The sequence below is a fragment of the Oryctolagus cuniculus genome, chromosome 9, assembly GCF_964237555.1.
Source record: "Oryctolagus cuniculus chromosome 9, mOryCun1.1, whole genome shotgun sequence".
NCBI lineage: Eukaryota > Metazoa > Chordata > Mammalia > Lagomorpha > Leporidae > Oryctolagus > Oryctolagus cuniculus.
The window spans coordinates 109,393,605-109,406,637 of record NC_091440.1 but is presented as its reverse complement, the minus strand read 5'-3'; the positions used below and the strand labels follow the sequence as shown (position 1 = coordinate 109,406,637).

General features: G+C 48.2%; 1 protein-coding gene across 9 annotated transcripts in view; it reads right to left on the bottom strand.

Annotated features, from left to right (window-relative positions):
* The window catches only part of ETV6 (ETS variant transcription factor 6), a 271,165-nt gene that overhangs the window by 143,398 nt on the left and 114,734 nt on the right, over nucleotides 1-13,033 (bottom strand). The window lies entirely within an intron of this gene.

The following is a 13,033-nucleotide window of genomic DNA, read 5'->3' as shown; positions in this document are numbered from 1 at the left end:
TCTGCTTCTCATCCAGCTCTCTGCTGACGCACAGGCTAGGTGGCTGTGGTGACGACTCAAGTACTTGGGTCCCTGCCACCCATGTGGGAGAGCTCCTGGCTTCAGCTTACCCTAGTCCTGGCTGTTGCGGGCATTTGGGGAGTGAACCAGCAGATCTAAGATTCTCTCTCCCTCCCTCCCTTCTTCCCTCTTTCTGTGTGTGTGTGTGTGTGTGTGTGTGTCTTTCTCTGCCTCTCTGTATGTCAAATAAAGCGAAAATAAATAAAAATATAAAAAATGAAATCTCATCAGCTCTATTCACCTCTCACGGCTACTTTGGGGCAATTCTTTTCCCCCTAACTTTATGCCCCTTTTTCACAGCCTGTGGCAATGAGGAGGTGATTCAAGTGACTTGTGAGCAACAATTCCTTGGGCATGAGTTTTCCTGCCCAGTGGACGGGATGAGAGCCACAGATCCTCTCTGCTGGCTGGGGCGGATGGAAATGTGCTTTACGCCCAGCATCAAAGCATTCACTTTTAGAAGCTGAAAGCCTTCGTTCCCTTGCCAACTGTGCTTTCCCCCATAATTAATTAATGCAGTATTAATTGTGCATGTGCTGTGGGGCCAGCTGCTGGAGGACGGTGTGGCCTGCCCATGCAGATCAGCTGGCTCTGTAAAGCCCCAAGCCCAGTGGACATCCTCTTGAGAGGGAGAAAAACGCAGATTGTAATTTTTGCAGGTTACAGGAAAGGCAAACATGCCTCAAGATGTGGAGGGGATTCCCACACATCACACAGCTGGGGTCAAGCAGACAGTTACCAGAAGCCACACCTGTGCGTAATGCACTGGGCAAAGGGCCAGCTCACGGACACTTCCTGGGCCAGAAGGGGGCTGTGAAAACAGGCGAGCAAGCCTGCGGTTCAGCCACAACATCCCGGGACCCAGCAGCAGGCCAGAGAGGCAGAGCCGGTCTTCAGGAGCCTGCCAGGCCTAGGAGCTGGCGCCATCTCACAAAGGCACTGACCTGATCTCAATCACCGGCATCCTAGGGAAGTGGCCAGCAGAGTCAGACGCTAGATTCCCGCATTTCCCTGTAGGAGGGCATCTCACAAAACGATCAGAGTCACGTAGAGGACAGCCGTCTGTGTCAACGAAATACCACCACGTGCACGAACGTCGGATGTGGAGCACAGGAAGCCGTGCACGAGGCTGAAACTGGGCATTTCCAAGCCAGACCTCGCTGAGGCTGTCCCAACTATTTCTCTTCTGGAATTGCAGAACAGTAAACTGTGTGAGGAATTGTACTCGGGCTACTTCACTTGATGGCCCCGGGGAAAGAATGGATCCTTGGGGGATGACCCCAGTGGGAACCCCATGGGGCCAGAGCACAGGGAGCTGACCCCTTGAAGGGGAGGCTTTTGCTCTGCAACCTACTGCAGGGACGTAGCCATGCGGGTCGACAAAGGCACCAGAAACAGATAGTTTTTTCTGAAGCTTAACACAAATTTTTAGAATGTTCACTGCGTTTATTTGTAAATTCAATAACAGACTCTCCATTCAATCATACCCTCTTTCTGATTAATAGTGATCTGTAAAGTAGATCATCTCTTTCGAAAAGCCAGAAAATCATGGACTATGGGACTCTACTGAATTGAAATCTGTTTCTATGGTATGTAACAGTGTGCATATAGGATTGGCCTTGAAATTTTATTTCCAAGTTCAAAATTAATTTAGCATATATTTCTGATTTTATACCTTTAGGCTCCCTTATCAGTAATGTATGCAGATGTATATTTTGCATAACTTTTAAAAAAATATTTGCTTAAAGATTTGTTTATTTGTTAAAGAGAGAGAGAAAGAGATATTTTCCATCTGTTGGTTCACTACCCAAATGACCACAATAGCCAGGGCTGGGCTAAGCTGAAGCCAGGAGCCTGGAACTCCATCCAGGTCTCCCATGTGGGTGGCAGGGGTCAAAGTATTTGGTCCATCCTCTGCTGCTTTCCCAGATGTACTAGCAGGGAGCTGGATCAGAAGAGGTGCAGCTGTGACTCAAACCAGCTCTCATATGGGATGCTGGAGTCGCAGACGGTGGCTTAACCCACTGTACTACACACTGGCCCACTTAACATTTTTTTTAAATCAGGTCTTTAGCCTAGATTTTCTCAAGTTTCATCAGTTTACAACACTTTTAGGGAGCAGTAAGATGAAGTAAAAAAAAAGTCTAGGTTTTAGAAAGAGATGTGTACTCAAGTTATGGCTCACAGAGAGAGCTCCTAACAGCTGTTTCACTTCTCAAAGGCCTGAACTGCCATGACTGGGCTCAGCTAAAGCCAGGAGGCAGGAACTCAATCCAGTCCCCTATGGGGGTGGTTCAGGAACCCAATGTGAGCCATCATTGCTGCCTCCTGGGGCCCACATCAGCAGGAAGCTGGAGTCAGGAACCAGGGCTGGCACTCCAATGCAGGACTCAGGCTTTTAATTGTCATTGTCTTAACCACTAGGACAGCTGCTGGCTATCAGTGGTGACTATTATCATTTATTTCACACATCACTGCTGCAGTGGCCTTATGATCTTAAGCACAGTTGGTCTCAGAAGGCTCCTAAAGGAGACATATCTCCTGTAGGCTGGTAGCTGCGGTGCAGAGACCAACCCTCTCCGGCAAAACCAAAAAACAACACCCCTTCAGTTACAAAGGTAAGCCATGTCTGAAAAATAGGGAGTTAAACCCTAACACCACTGCTCCTAAAGTAGAGCTCCAGGGGTAACTGATACCTCTGGAGCTTTCCTGAAGATGGTGTTATTCAACGTCCTTCAACAGGGATTTTTTTTGGTTAATGATTCTGCTCCCTCTCCTTATGAACCTTCATCCTCCTCAGTGTACTACCTTACTTAATACCCTGACCTTATGGGCAAAGAATTCAGCCTCTACTGGGGCCTGCATGGGTAGACTTCTTCCTCCAGACACGCAACATGCATCTACCATGCATCTCTTTACCCATGACCTATCTCTGTAATCTGCATCTCTCTCTCTCTCTCTCTCTCTGTCTATCTCTCCCTCTCCCTCTCTCTCTCAATATTTAAAAGATTACTTATTTGGAAGTCAGAGTTACAGAGAATGAGAGAGACTGTCCATCTGTTGGTTCATTCCACAAATGTCCACAATGGAGTTAGGCCAGGCCAAACCCAGGAGCCTGGAACTCCAACCAGGTCTCCCAGGTACATTAGCAGGGAACCAGATGGAAAGTGGAGCAGCCAGGACTTGAGCCAGCGCCCATATGGGATGCCAGCGGCATTGCAGGCAGTCGTTTAACCTGCTGAGCCACAATGGTCCACCCCTTTCTGCGTTTCTCTTACTGGAATCGTATAAACCCACTTGAAAGCTTCATTACCAACCATGATCTACAGGAAGCAGTAACAGACCAATTTCCAAAGAACAGGGATTACTCTACCCACCCAAGATGGAAGCAGGAAATATCAGGGTGGAGTGACTAATTATACTTGGGAATTTTCAGTGGGCACATGGTCAGAGCCAAGGCTGGGTTAAATCTCTCAGATCCTGCTCTATCCTTGCTTGAGGAGAGATAAGAAAAAAAAAAAAAAAAAAAGACACCCTCCAACCCCACAACCCTGCAGAACACCCACATGTGGTACATGCAACCAAGAATCAGAAACCACCTGTGGCAACATCCGAAGGGCTCTGCTAAAATTTACTTCTGGAAAAGCTTGAGGATGAAGCTGTCAAAATCAGTGCTGCCAGGAACTCCAGGCGTGTAAGTTACCAACGAGGTGTAACTCAGGCATGAAGCAATACGGGGGAAACAGCTGCTGTCTGAGCATGGGGACTTTCTCCTACTTATACGTCCAGCTGAACCGAGGCAGGGCGGTAACGAAGAGGAAAGCACAGCTCAAGCCAACATCACGCTGACTCTCTCCTACCTGTCTGCCAGCACCTACAAGAGTACTTCAAAAAGTTCAAGGGAAAACAGAAAAAAAATTTGAAATCCGTGCCTGTATCCACATGAGGTGTTTATCAAAGAAAATGCTTATTAATTTTTTAAAAAGTGCATGGATTTTGATTCTTTTTGGCAACAAAATAAACTTCTCTTTTAATTGCATTTTCCCACAAACTTTCGCTGTATGTGTGATTGACCATGACCCTATGCACCTGGACATTGCCAGGGAAAGACTATGGAGGCAGTGATGGCTGGGGAAATTCAAGGGGGGCCAGGAGGAGCTGGCATTGTGAAGCAGCGATTGAAGCTGCCGCTTGTGATGCCAGCATCCTATACCAGATCCAGGGTTCGAGTCCCCCCTGCTCCAGTTCAGATTTATCCCCCTGCTGGTGCACCTGAGGAGGCCCCTGCCACCCATGTTGGAGACACGGATGAAGCTCCAGTCCCCTGGCTTTGGCCTGGCCCAGCCCCTGCTGTTGCGGCCACTTAGGGAATGAAGCAGCAAATGGAAGACCTCTGTCTGTCTGTCTGTCTCTCTCTCTGTCACACTGCCTTTCTAATCAATACTTTTAAAAAAAAAGCCAAATAAAACAACAACATTGAAAAGAGGGAGCCAGGGGAGTAGAGAAAGAAGAAATGGAAGTATGGTTATACATTTCCTGCTGTTGTCCGAGTCTCTGTCATAAAACTGGCCCTCACTGTCTTTGCTTTTTCATAGTCTGTCATAGTTCAATGTTGGGTCCAGATAAGACTTGGGCATCTCAGGGTTCTCATAAAAAAACCCACAGAGCCAGGTAGGGACAACTGGCTTTGAACAGCTTCCAAATGGCCACTTCAGAGCCCCAAGGAAACCGAGAGCCCAGGACAGCATGGAGGTGGTTGTGCCATTCTCAGTACTCCACCCTCCATCCCCCTAACCCCCCTTCCCCGCCCTTGGCTCTGAGGCCCTTTGTCCAAGTTCAGGCTAGAGGAGCTGCCTTAAATGTACACAGAGCTCACTGCATGAAATGCGAAGTGAAAGAAAAGGTCAATAAACCTCTGGTTATATATTTAAAAAAAAAAGAAAGAAAGACATCTATAAATAGCTACATTTATTGAAGCTGCTTCCTTATCAGGAAGCATGGAGCTAGGAATTAACGTCTGCCTGCATCGGAAATTCTTTCCGACAGCAAACCCAAAAAGGAAATTTCCCTTCCAAAGCATCCTGGCTGCTCTGCTGTGGGCTGTTTTTTCTCTTCAAGCTGTTTGAAGCAGCTCCCCAGGCCCCGCGCACAGCCACATGTGCTGCGGGGAAGCAGAACCGCCTTCAAGCATTTGAATGCGGAGAGTCAAGGCGCCCAAAAGGAGGCTTACCGAGAAGCAACATCTAAAATGCCAGCGGCTGGCCAGCTTTGTTAGAGCTCATTACTGCTTTGTCCAGACGCTGACGGAGAATTCAATCTCTTCCCCGTGTCCTGGCCTCAACTCTGCTGGTGATGTCACCGCGCGTCACAGGCAGCTGTGTGCGAGGCCGTTTTTGGAACACGGAGAACGGTGAAGGACAGGGGAGGGTTTGAGAGGTCTCAGGAGGAGACGCGCAGATTCGGGCGAGACCATGAAGACAAAGCTCCACACCGAGGAACTGGCATGTGGGTGGGCAAAGGGCCTGGGATGGGCGACCCCCAGCAGCGCCGAGCTCTTGATACCATGGGGGACAGTCAGAAAAGACAGCTTCTTTCCTTGAATTTGGACTTGGGGAAGTCAGTCACACTCAGGGAAACAGTCATACCATGCAGACAGGACACGAGGTCCTTTCTCTAACGAAGCAGACAGAGACAGGCACGCTTCCCTTTAGCCCTTGAAAATGAGAAGTTATTCCTCAATCAGCTATTTACTGGCACCCTAATAAGCCAGGCACTGTACCCAGTGTTATGCATAAGTGAGCTCCAGCACATACAGGACATCCTTCTCAGTAGGTGTTATTAGGAATTTGAGTCTAACTGATGGGCATTTGGCACAGCAGTTCACACTTGTGACACACACGTCCCATGTCAGAGTCCCTGGGTTCAAGTTCTGGCTCTACTCCTGATCCAGCTATCTGCTGCTGCTTATCTGTGGGAGGGCAGCATAAGATGGCTTGGGTGTTGTGTCCCATGACCCTAACATCCACATGGGAGGCCTGGAGAGAGTTCCAGGCACCTGGCTTTGGCCTGGCCAAGCCCTGGCTGTTATGGGTGTTTGAGGAGTAAGCTGGCAGAGAGAAGACCTCTGTCTCTCAAACAGATGAGTATTTATAAAAAAAAAAGAGAGAGATTTGAAGGACTGGCATGGTGGCACAGTCGGTTAAGCTGCTGCCTACATCACCACCATCTTACATGGGAGCACCACTTTGAGACCCAGGTGCTCACTTCTGATTCAGTTCCCTGGAAAGCACTTCACCTAGGAAGGCAGCAGGAGACGGCCAAAGTACTTGGCCCCCTGCCACTCATGTGGGAGACCCAGATGGAGTTCCTGGCTCCTGGCTTCAGCCTGGCCCAGCCCAGACACTAGGGAGTGAACCAGCAGACAAAGATCTCTGTCTTTCCCTCTATCTCTGTCATTCTGTCTTTCAAGTAAATATCCTAATCTAAAAAAAAAAAAAAAAAAAGAGAGAGAGAGAGAGAGAAAGAAAGAAAAGTATTGAGTCTTAGAGGAGTTAAATCATCTAATAGGAAAGGGCAGCCCGGTGCATTGGGACCCAGGTCCTTTCTATCCCCATGGTCTTTTCACTTGGAACTGTGAGAAGCAGGGGCCGCTGCTGTCAGCAGGTCAGCCCCCTTAAATGCTGTTGGATGTGAGTGTCTGGCTGAGCACCCCTCTCAGAGCTGAGGCCTTCACAGATCCAGCCCTGTTGTTTTGGGTTGCACAAACGAAACGAACTTCAAGCTGAGTGCACAACAGTGTAACGTAGGCACAGCAGTAGAAACTGGTCAGCTAAACTCAGATCCGGAGTAACGGGCTCTCAAGTCTGACGCTTCTCCTGCATCCTTGTGAGAAGGGGACTCCAGCCGGTTGGGAGAGGCCAGCCTGCACAAAGCAATGGTCAAGCAGCACTGCTAGAGCCACACCTGTCCCCTGACCCCATGCCTGCGGCTGCTTGGACTCCAGCAGTCAGGACTGGCTCTACTCTGAAGGCACAGTAGTCTATGTATACCTCTACGTGTGAACTCGGACAACTGAGCTGCTCAATCTGAGCCACAGCGACCTCACCGATAAAACAGAAAAGTAATACTTCATCAAGGGCTGCCATGACTAAATGAGATGATATGTACAGATGCATTTTGTTGTTGGTAACAATACAAAATATTAACTGTGATTACACTTGGTTCCCAGTTTTGCCTTTCTTTGGGAACGTAACTTCAAAGTATATAGAATTGTTGCCCCAGTCAATCAGAATGGAGACGCAGCCCTTCTTTCTATCTGGTTCTGACACAGCTTTGCTTGTCATGTGACTCTTCGACCCGGTTATTCTGCTGAGAATGCAAAACAGCAGAGCAGTGGAGCAACAAGGCACTGTTTCCAAAGGCAGGCCTTAAATTAAATTATTAAGCACACACAAGCAGCAGTAGTAATGTAAGAATTCTGAAAGATTCACAGGGAAAGGAAGTGGAGCCAAGGGACTATTTCTGGGAGTCTGACTCTAGAAAACACCGAGTGGCTATTATGGCTATTTATTAACCCGCAGCATCATAAACCGTAACACGACTAAACATGATGAATGAGTACTGGGTTCCGACGTTTAAATATCAATTCACAAGGGTTTTAGCTGGCTAAACGCACACTGCAGGTTGCAAAGTCTTTGGACAAATGGCACAAGGTCAGCCTATGATTACATGTGATTAAGTCAACTAAATGTGAGACGATAATGAGTTTTTTATTTTTTTTAAATTTACTTGAAAGGCAGAGAGAGAGAGAAAGAGAAAGAGAGAGAGAGGGAGGTCGGTCTTACCACTGCTAGTTGACTCCCCCAAATGCCTGCAACAGCTGGGGCTGGGCCAGACCAAAGCCCAGAGTCCAGAACTCAACCCAGGTCTTGCACACAGGTGGCAGGTACCCAAGTTTTTATCAAGCCTGATGCCTCACAGGATGCATATTCATAGCAGGCTGGAATCAAGAGCTGAGACTCAGACTTGGGTATTCCTATGTTGGACGTGAGCATCCCACATAGGCGCTTAACTGCTATGCCAAATGCCCACCTTGTCGATTTAAAAGAAATCTGAAATAAAGACATTTAATTATTTAAATTCCACTTCATAAATCTGAAATACAGGAGGGTACTTCCAAACATCTGTGGACAATGGAATTAAAAGGTAAGTTTATTTTGGTACAAAAAGAAATGGGAATCCATGCATAGTTTTTTAGAACACACATTTTCCATGAGCTTTTTCAAGGCCCCTGGTATTACTATCATAGGGGCTGTGGCCAGGCATCACTCTCTAAGGCCACGTCTTTGACAGAACTGCTATAAACACAGGGCCAGCCTCTTCCAGGTAGCAAGCTGGCACCACTGCATGGGGCACCCACCACCCCATAAGTTTATTAAAAGGCAGCCTTTGGGTAGACAAATTAGAAGTCCTTCCATTAGGGAGAGCTGGGAAAAGCATTTGCTTCAGGCCACAGCCCTTCTCTGCTTAGAGAATCAAGAGTAACTAGTCCTTAAAGTGCTTCCAAGCTATGATAAAAGGCTGCTGATAGTCTTTTTTTTTTTTTTTTTGGACAGGCAGAGTTAGACAGTGAGAGAGAGAGAGAGAGAGAGAGAGACAGAGAGAAAGGTCTTCCTTCCATTGGTTCATCCCCCAAATGGCGTGCTGTGGCTGGTGTGCTGCGCCGATCCGAAACCAGGAGCCAGGAGCTTCTTCCTGGTCTCCCATGCGGGTGCAGGGCCCAAGCACTTGGGCCATCTTCCACTGCCTTCCCGGGCCACAGCAGAGAGCTGGACTGGAAGAGGAACAACTGGGACAGAACCAGCACCCCAACCAGGACTAGAACCCAGAGTGCTGGCGCCGCAGGCGGAGGATTAGCCTAGTGAGCTGTGGCGCCGGCCGCCGATAGTCTCTTTAAAGAATGGACCTTTGGGGCAATGAGAGTTTGGTGCAGTGGTTAAGACTCAGCTTGAGATGCTCCACCCCAAAACTGAGTGGCTGGGTTGGAGTTCCAGGTCTGCTTCTAATTCTGCCATCCTGCTAACGTGCATCCTGGCAGGCAGCAGATAATGGTTCAAATATGCGGGTCCCTGTCATCCACGTGGGAGGCCCCGTTGAGTTCCAGGCTCCAGATTACGGCCTGGCCCAGCTCCAGCTGTTGTAGGCATTGAGGAAGTGAATTAGCAGACCAAGAGATCTTTCTCTCATTTGCTAAAATGTAATTAAAAAAAAAAAAAAGATGTTTTTAACCCCTTCAATGTTAAGAATAATTCAATACCCATCACAGAAGAAGAAAAACGCTGATTTTCTTTTCATCCTCTCAACAAACCTCCTTTTGTGTGCACTGCTGGTGAGCAGAGTTCTGTCGGAGGACTGCTGAGGGGCACTGTTCTGTAACCGAGCAATGAGTCAGACCAGGGCAGGGGCCCACCCACCAGGCCCTTCTTCCCTTGGCTTTTTTTCTGCCCCAGGTCCTGCCTGCCCCTATCCTCCCTTAAGTCCTCCATAATCACCACTTAACACTTGCTGCATTTATCACTTTGCTTTTATCACAGGCAAATAATAGGAAAAGCATCACTTTCCACTTTGCAATAGCTCACTAATTTGTCGCGCTGTGCTGCAGTTTGGGTCTAGCTTACTGTTTGCAGTAGAGAACGGTGAGAAACTCTGTATGAGAATCTTGAAGGATATGATCCCCCCCATCCCTCAGCTCCCACTCAAGGATATTTTCTGATTTAAGAATGAAAGAAGAAAGAGTTAAGAGACAGGGTTTATCTGGAGATCAGTGATAAATGGTGAAAAGAAGCCACAGGGAGGCATACCAGTCTGGTGACTATCTCTTTAAAACAAGCAGCTAGGAATGCCTTCAACCTAGCAATACCATAAACGTCCTGCTGCTGCCTTGCCTTTCAGATTCTTCCCCGTACTTTCCATGAGCATTCCGCTGGGAATTGTCTGGAATCCCAGATTAAAACAGCCATAACCCAGATCCCTTGTTAGAATATTTATTTTCTTTTAGCTTTGGAAACTCAGCTGGGATACATCTTCCCGTGGAGGGCACAGCCTCAGCCATTGCCATCAAGGGGCTGTGTGCTCATCTCAAATGTGTGGAGCAGCAAGTTCTCCATGGCACAGGGAGGACAAGCCCCTTTCAGAGAGCCCCGGCGGAGGGCAGACGGCAGGGCCTGGGCAGATTCAATCTGGATGCTGGAGGTGATGGTATCGCGACCAGGCTCAGGCAGATTTCCTAGCAGCAGTATCTAACCTTAGCCTGGAGCGGACAGGTTACAATGCTGGTTAAGGCACCCACGTCCCATATCGCAGTGCCCAGCTCAGTACACAGCACTGATTACCAACTCCCAACTCCCAGCTCCAGCTTCCTGCTAATGCGGACTCTGGGAGACAGCAGTAATCAGTCAACTTGTTCTTCTTCCAGCCCTGATCATAGCAAGCTTTTAGGGAGTGAATCTGCACACAGGAGCTCTCTCTCTGCTCCCAAATAAACAACAAAATAAAACAATGGATATTTCTAAAAAGAAAAACAAGAAATAAAGTTAGAGTGCCATAGAGTAGGCATTGAGGCAAAACCATTATTCCAACCTAAATCCAATTTCTAACTCCTGACTCTATGCCAAGGTCCGTAGTGCTGTGCTACAGTTCCATTGTCGACAGCTAGCCAGGTGGAGACCATCCAGCCATCTAACAGTGACAGGCAGACTCAGCAACAACAGACAGGGCAACAGTCACAAGGGGCTCCAAGCCATAAACCACTGCAGTGAATACCGGAAGTGGCAGCCCTGCCCTCTTCTATACATCCAAAGAGTAGTTACAAACACATACTTAAACAGTGGCAGAACAGACAAGAGCTTCCGCTCTGGGTTCAGACAGAACTCAGTTCAACTGTTGACTTTATCTCTGACTAGGTTCTGTGACTGACCTTGAAAAATTACTTAGGGGCTGGCATTGTGGCATAGCTGGTAAAGCTGCCGCCTGCAACACCTGCATCCCATATGGGTGCTGGTCTGTGTCCCAGCTGCTCCACTTCTAATCCAGCTCCCTGCTGATGGCCCGGGAAAAGCAGCAGAAGATGGCCCAAGTACTTGGGCCCCTGCCACCCAAGTAGGAGATCTGGATGAAGCTACTAGCTGCTGGCTTTGGCCACTACAACCATCTGGAGAGTGAACAAGTGAATGGAAGATTGCTCTCTGTCTCTCTCTCTCTCTAATTCTGACTTAAATAAATAATAAATATTTAACAAACATAAAAATTACTTAAATCCTCCAAGTTCTTAGCGTGACACTGAGATAAAATTAAGCTATCTTACAGGTATTGTGACAATGGGATAGAATAATTTATATAAAGGACACTGCATAGTGCCTGGGCCGGGGCAAGCCCACAACTCATGTAAACTATCACAACTGTGTGCTGGGCACATGGCAGGAGCTGGCAAAGCACTGCTGAGTGGCACAGACATGGCTCACTGAGCAAACTGTCTGCCCAAGTAAAAAGTCAACTGCTGCTAGGGAGGCAACAGATCCAAGAATGGAGAGTGCTGCCTGAGATGAGAATCGTATTTTAAAGCCAGGAAGGCTGTTAGATGTACTCTTGTCCTAACACAGTGGTGTATGTTAGGACGCTGAGTAAGCGACTGACTCACAGGCAAGCAGCAGAACCAGTTGCAGATGAAGATCTCATTGCCGTTGTGGGGTGTGTGTGTGCTCACTTGTTCGACCATGATAACCTCTTCAGGAGAGGGATTCTTATGGTCACAGAGCTTGAGGCATCCAGAGGCAAGGCAGGAGAGAGGGCATCATTGTGAAGTATCACAAAATATAGGAATAAAAGATTCAAGAAACCTTAGCCTGTTTGGGACAAGTCTTCAAAAAAATTTTTTTCTGCTTTGTACTAGAATTTAAGCTCCCCCTGAGCAGGGACTTTTGTCTGCTTTGTCCATTTCTGTCCCCGCAGGACCTAAAGGAATACCTGGCACAGCCTGGGCAGAGACTTAACTCTTCATGGAGTGAATAAATGAGAGTAGGGAGAAGTGTTCCACCTGTGCAGCATGGGTATTCACCAGTGGGTACACTGGGCACAGGACGGCTTTGGCAGCGAATTTGCTATGCCCACTTTCCTTTCCAATTCTGCCCACTCCAACGTTGCCAGAACACTCCAGTTTACTAAGGACAACAGGGCCTGCAGCCATGACCCAGGCACCATCACAGTCCCTATCTCTTCTTTAAAAGTTCACTACGGATGAGAAGACGGCAGACTAGGGCTGTGTGTGTAAAGGCTGTGCCACTCCCTGCCGAAAGAGAGCAGGACAGTTTTGAAGACAGTGGACAACAATTTAGTTTTTATTGGTGGACACAGTACGCTGGAGGACGGGAAGGGTTCCCAGGGCTCCAGCTGCTTGCTGCTGTCATCACTGGGAGGCAGAAGGGATAATCCAGCAACATCTCCCCAGACCCTCTAGCACCCACAGTAATCCAAGTTCTGGAACTGTCACAGAAAAATAAAGAGGAGCCACATCATCTGTCTCTGCCTGCTCTCTGTCTTCTCTCTTCAGCCGCCAACCTTCTGGGGGCAGACGTTCCAAGCGGAGACTCACCAGGGAACACCGAACAAGAGAGATGATGAACACGATGAGGCCACACTGGAAACCCACTAGGGAAGGGTCAATGGGACCCCCATGTCCTCCTGTGAGGACCTGGGCCCTACTGAGATCAGGCTGGGAATCAAGTGTTCCATTCTTCCCAGGTGCCGAATCGTATTTTATCCCCTGGGCCGGGTAGCAGTGCAGGAAAGACACACAAAAAGGAAATGACAGGTGTCAACTGCTTTGGAGACTGGCATCAGCCTGTGATGCCTCAAGTACCTGGATCCCTGCCACCCATGTAGGAAACCTGGATTTAGTTCCAGGCCTCCGGCTCTGGCA